General features: G+C 47.6%; 1 protein-coding gene across 2 annotated transcripts in view; it reads right to left on the minus strand.

The window, feature by feature from the left end:
* LOC138750646 (meiosis-specific coiled-coil domain-containing protein MEIOC-like) overlaps window positions 1-5,415 on the minus strand; it is a 97,013-nt gene extending 91,598 nt beyond the window's left edge. The window contains exon 1 of one of the 2 annotated variants that reach the window (XM_069912748.1): window positions 5,166-5,415. The gene's annotated coding sequence lies outside the window, so the exon portion shown is untranslated. Of the gene's footprint in view, window positions 1-5,156 lie in introns of both variants that reach the window. The other variant, XM_069912747.1, reaches the window with a different exon arrangement.
* Window positions 5,416-6,000: the final 585 nt, after the last annotated feature.

Consider the following 6,000-nt stretch of genomic DNA (forward strand, 5'->3'; position numbering starts at 1 on the left):
TTTCTATTGCTGTTGGGTTTTGGGGTCCTCTGGGCCCGCAACAGTACATAATTACCTGAAAGTTGAATCACATGTGGATAGGGTGGAGAAGAAGACATTTATTATGTTGACTTTCATAAATCAGAGAATAGAACACAGGAGTTGGGATGTTATATTGAAACTGTATGAGGCATTGGTGAGGCCAAATTTGGAATACTGTGTGCAGTTTTGGTCACCTAATTACAGGAAGGATAAAAACAGAATAGAGAGAGTGCAGAGATTTACAAGAATGTTGCCAAGGTTTCAGGGTTTGAGTTACAGGGAAAGATTGAGCAGGCTGAGACTTTATTCCCTGGAGCGTAGAAAATTGAGGGGCGTTTTGATAGAGGTATTCAAAATGATAAGGCGGAAAGAGAGTCAATGTGGATAGGCTTTTTCCATTGAGAGTGGGGGAGATACAAACAAGAGGGCATGGATTAAGAGCAAAAGGCCAAAAGTTTAGGGGAAACAAGAGGGGGAATTTGTTCACGCAGAAGGTGGTGGGGGTGTGGAATGAACTTCCGGCTGAGGTGGTAGAAATGTTACGAGCCCAAAGGACCCCAAAACCCAGCAGCAATAGATATTCACCAAGACAAGTAGTTTTTAAAACAAAAGTTATTTTTAATCAACTTTAAACATGAAAATAGAATCAAACTTTAACTTATCTCTATACTTAACTAACCCAAATTAACGCCCTTCTAATTCTAAGCGCACGTGCATGATGTGTGTGTAAATTTAAGAAAAGTTCTTTGGTTCATAGTTCACTTTTACTTCTCCTTCTTCCAAATTCTCTGGATGCTGGCAATTCTTATACTGTGCACAGAATTTAACACGTATGAAGTTCACCAGGCTTTGATGCTTGAAAGGTGGATATTTACCGCTCGGGAAGGTTATTGTAGAGTTTGCAGAGAGAGATTTGTTGTTCCAGGATTTCCACAACTGAGGTACCACCATTAGTCACCTCAAGGTCTCACTGATGAAACTTGCCCCATCAGGGTTCTCCAGATGATAACCTCTTTCTTTCAGGCTACCACAGAGTTCCTTTCTGTTCCACTTATTCCAAGAGAAATATCAGACAGATAGCACTTCCAGCCATCCATTGTTTGGAACTTTCTGTTTCCAACAAGCTCTTCCTGGCTTGCACACAAGCTCAGAGAGCATATTGAGATTGGTCTCACCTCTCTCTCCCTCTCCAACTGAGACAGCCAGGAAGCCAAGTGACTCTCTCACTTACAAAAACCCCCACCTTCTTCAGGAGTTCTCGTCTCTTGATCAGGCTGTTGTCTTAGATCAACAAAACCCAGGAGTGACCTTTCTGTGAGCACACTGTAGGTACTTGCAGCCAGTTTGTCACTTGCAAAACAATGGCTATTCATTTCAATTAGCACCTACTTGAGAATACGTGCATAAAACTCTCAAAAGATCCTGCAATGTTACTGAATATGAATTCTTCAGTCTTTCAAATAAGATCTGTTTTAAAATGTGTGTATGTATGTAACCTACTCTAAATCTTACCAAATTCTCCCAATATTTATCCATTACAGAAGCGAGATCAATGTTAATATTCAAGGAAAAGTTGGATAGGTATATGGATGGGAGGGGTGTGGAGGGTTATGGGTTGAATGCGGGTCAGCGGGACTAGGTGGGAGATGTTCAGCATGGACTAGTAGAGCCGAACTAGCCTGTTTCTGTACTGTAAATGGTTATATGGATATAATAAAGCATTTGACAAGGTTACTCATGGTCGGCTGATAAAGAAGTTGATAGGTTGGATACAAAATTGGCTGGTCCATATAGTAAAACCCCCAGCGTACGAAATTCAAGTAGCCGACAGCCTCAAGCAAACAAAAAAAATGAAGATACTAAATTTAAAAAGATTAAAATAAATAAGAATAAAATAACATGTAAACATTGGACAAAGTAACACATAAATCTTTGAAGCAAATATTCAGCCATCAGAGTGCCTTGGTCGTGCTTTGCTCATAACAGCTGTTTGAAAAAAATGGCATTGCCCAGGATGAAGAGCTGATTGATGCCACTCGCTGTTGGGATGACTCTCTTAAAGTGTCTCCTTATCTATGCTTAATAAATATTGCCCCACTCAGAGGCTTTATCTGTAAACCTGGAAGTTATTGTATATCTTTTTGGCAGTTCCGTGGAGTGTGAGGTACCGGTAGATGTAGTGACAGTTAAATGTTTTCAAAGAATGTGACTGAAAATGAAGTAAAATGCTTTAAAGTTTATCTAGTCATTCAAGTGAAGTTTGTTCAGTGGAAGTTCATTATAGTATTTTTATCTTTTTAAACTTTATTCTTCTTTCTTCTTTTCTTTCTTTGGCTTGGCTTCGCGGACGAAGATTTATGGAGGGGTATGTCCACGTCAGCTGCAGGCTCGTTGGTGACTGACAAGTCTGATGCGGGACAGGCAGGCATGCATGGTTGCAGGGGAAAATTGGTGGGTTGGGGTTGGGTGTTGGGATTTTCCTCCTTTGTCTTTTGTCAGTGAGGTGGGCTCTCTGCGGTCTTTATTCTTAATGCACGTGTATTAAGCATTGTAAGAGTAAGTCTGAAGCAACGTGTGTGTGTGTGTGTGTGTGTGTGTGTGTGTGTGTGTGTGTGTGTGTGTGTGTGTGGTCACTGTAGACAGCTATCAAAGAATATAACGTGATAGGGATCAGATACAGATGGAAGCAAAGAAATAGTAGATGGAGTTGAGTCCAGACAAGCGTGAGGTGTTGCAGTCTGACACAGGGGAATGTATTCAGTTAATGGTGGGGATCTTAAAAGTAATTGCTTGAGGTATTCCACAAAGTACAGGCACTTCTCTGCCTCATCGATGGCAATTCTACAAGCTTTCATCTTAAAACTTGGGTGGTTTTTCCTCGAGTATAGGAGACTAATTGAGGTGTATAAAATCACGATATTGTAGGCAGTCAGAATCTTTTCCGCTTGGGCAAAAACTAGCCAAAAGCTCATCAGATTTATCACCATGAATATAGAACTGACTTTTACTTCTCAAATGTTGCTGTTCAATGGGATAAGTAGAAAGAGGAAAGTTGATTTTGTCATAAACCCTTTTTCATCTCGAAAGATCTTTCCTGGAACCAACACACCAATGGCATCACGAAGAAAGCCTCTACTTCCTCAGGAGTTTGCGGAGGAGCTAGTGGAGTTGTTCAAGTGAACCGGTATGGACTTGAAGGGCCGACATGGCCTGTTTCCGTTATATGGTTAAAAGAGTCAGACACTATAGGGTCTGTGTTAAAGGTGGGGGGAGGAAGTTTAAGGGACAAATATTGACACAGAGAATGATATAAATCTTGACCAAGGTTAACAGGGTTGTGGTGGAAGCAGATACAAGAGAAGTATTTATTTACTTAATTTAGACATGGTAAATTAACAGCATGGTCACAGGCCATTTTGGCCCACTTGTCCGTACCACTAATTGATCTCCATCCCCAGGAAGTTTCAAACAGTGGGAGGGGACGCCGAAACTCCTGGGGAAAACCCATGCAGACAGGGGGATAACGCTAGGCAAACTCCTCACAGACAGTGCAGGATTCGAACCCCAGTCCTGACCACCGGTGCTGTAAAGGTGTGGTGCTAACCGCGACACCCACCGTGCCACCCTATGGAAGATATTTCCGGATAGACATGGAGGTGTGAGAGTTTTAGACAGAGTTCAGCACGGAAACATGGGCTCAGGGGCCTGTTCCTCTGTTGTACCATATTGCAACTAAAACCTCAAATGGAATGTAAGCATGTGAAATAGACACCTCATTTCATCCAGCTCAAAGAGAACAGTACAGTACGACAATGGAGGCTATTTGGATACGATATCAACAATTACATTTAACCTTCTGGTTTGCTTGAGGGACTCCACAAAAGCACAGGCACCTCTCTGCCTCATCGATGGCAATTCTGCAAGCTTTCATCTGGAAAGCTTTAATCACTTTAAGGTGGACTTTTATTGATTCTGATCACACCAACACCACTGACCCTGAGAGCTTGGACGAGAGCTGCATTCCACCCATTCACTCCCCCCCCACCCACCCCTCACATAACTCAACAGCACCCCGTTCATGTTAACATTCATCCACTTGAGTGGCATTAGCATGAATGATCCGTTTAATTTCCAGCTTCCTTCCCTGCAAATATGCACTTCAAAGGTGATTTTGAAAAGAGACCAAATTCCTAAACCACAGGAGGGAAACTGAATGCAGAATATCCTTTTTTCTATCTGGAATTCACCCAACGGGCAACCGGAATTCATTAAATTCCTGTGAACACGAGAGTTTATGCGCAAAGGAGGTGGGGGGGGGGGGTGGGGGTGAGGGAGGGGGGTGGGGGGGTGGGGGGAGGTGGGGGGGGTGGGGGTGAGGTGAAGGGGGTGGGGGTGAGGTGAAGGGGGTGGGGGTGGGGGTGGTGAGGGGGGGTGGTGGAGGGGAGGTGGTGGGTGGGGGGAGGGGGGGTGGGGGGAGTGGTGGGGGGGTGGGGGGAGTGGTGGGGGGGTGGGGGGTGGTGGGGGGGGTGAAGGGGGTGGGGGGGAGGTGGTGAGGGGGGGTGGTGGAGGGGAGGTGGTGGGTGGGGGAGGGGGATGGGGAAGGGGGGTGGGGGGAGTGGTGGGGGGGTGGGGGGTGGTGGGTGGGTGGGGGGAGGGGGGGTGGGGGGAGGGGGGTGGGGGTGAGGGGGGGTGGTGGGGGGGTGAAGGGGGTGGGGGTGGGGGTGGTGAGGGGGGGTGGTGGGGGGGAGGTGGTGGGGGGGAGGGGGGGGGAGGGGGGTGGGGGGGGAGGGGGGTGGGGGGGGAGGGGGGTGGGGGGGGGAAGGGGGGGAGGGGGGAGGGGGGGAGGGAGGTGGGGGGGAGGGGGGGTGGGGGGGGAGGGGGGTGGGAGGGGGGGGAGGGGGGGTGGGGGGGAGGGGGAGGTGGTGGGGGGTGGGGGGTGGGGGGGTGGTGGGGGGGGGTGAAGGGGGTGGGGGTGGGGGTGGTGAGGGGGGGTGGGGGGGATGGTTGGAAAGAAGGGCTGAGCGGGTCTCTTGGTCGACGTTGCCGCGATCCGCTCTGAGCAGGTTGCTCTTGGTCTGGGCCAAGGAACAGGAGGAAGCCCCGACCACTGTTTGGCAACTTGCAACTTGACTTACTGCACTTGCCATCAAAGTCCTCTCATTTCTGCGACCCCGGCGCCGTCCATTGGGGCGTCCTGTCAAGGGAGAGTCGCCATGAGTTGCACATCTTCGGGCTGCGAACAGGAAACGCACTTTCAACCTTCAGAACAGGAAAGAGCCTCTCCAGACTTTTCCTTCCTGTGCAACGAGCTTCTCCTGCACCAGCCCAGGCAGCGCCGGCACCGCGTCCAAGGCGCGTTGCCCAGCCATCGGCGCCGATCCTGCCGCTGCGTTCCTTTCCTTCAAATGCTCCGCGATGCAACGAGCCAACACTTGGACAGGGTGCAGAGAGGATTCACCACGGGAGGCCGGCGACACCTCACGGCATCCAGGGAAGGGGCTGAGTATGTCCAGCAAGATTAGGGGGTTTGCCCAGATTGGAACCAAGGGGTGAAATAATCAGGGAAAATATCCCTATGAACTATTCATTAATCCATTACTATGTAACAATTTACTGTTTACTCCCATTATACTGTTTCAGGGGTTGGAACCAAGGAGTGAAATAATCAGGGAAAATATCCCTATGATTACTCCCATTATACTGTTTCAGGGGTTGGAACCAAGGGGTGAAATAATCAGGGAAAATATCCCTATGATTACTCCCATTATACTGTTTCAGGGGTTGGAACCAAGGGGTGAAATAATCAGGGAAAATATCCCTATGAACTATTCATTAATCCATTACTATGTAACAATTTACTGTTTACTCCCATTATACTGTTTCAGGGGTTGGAACCAAGGGGTGAAATAATCAGGGAAAATATCCCTATGAACTATTCATTAATCCATTACTATGTAACAATTTACTGTTTACTCCCAT

Source organism: Narcine bancroftii, unplaced genomic scaffold, assembly GCF_036971445.1.
Source record: "Narcine bancroftii isolate sNarBan1 unplaced genomic scaffold, sNarBan1.hap1 Scaffold_215, whole genome shotgun sequence".
In the NCBI taxonomy this organism is placed as follows: domain Eukaryota; kingdom Metazoa; phylum Chordata; class Chondrichthyes; order Torpediniformes; family Narcinidae; genus Narcine; species Narcine bancroftii.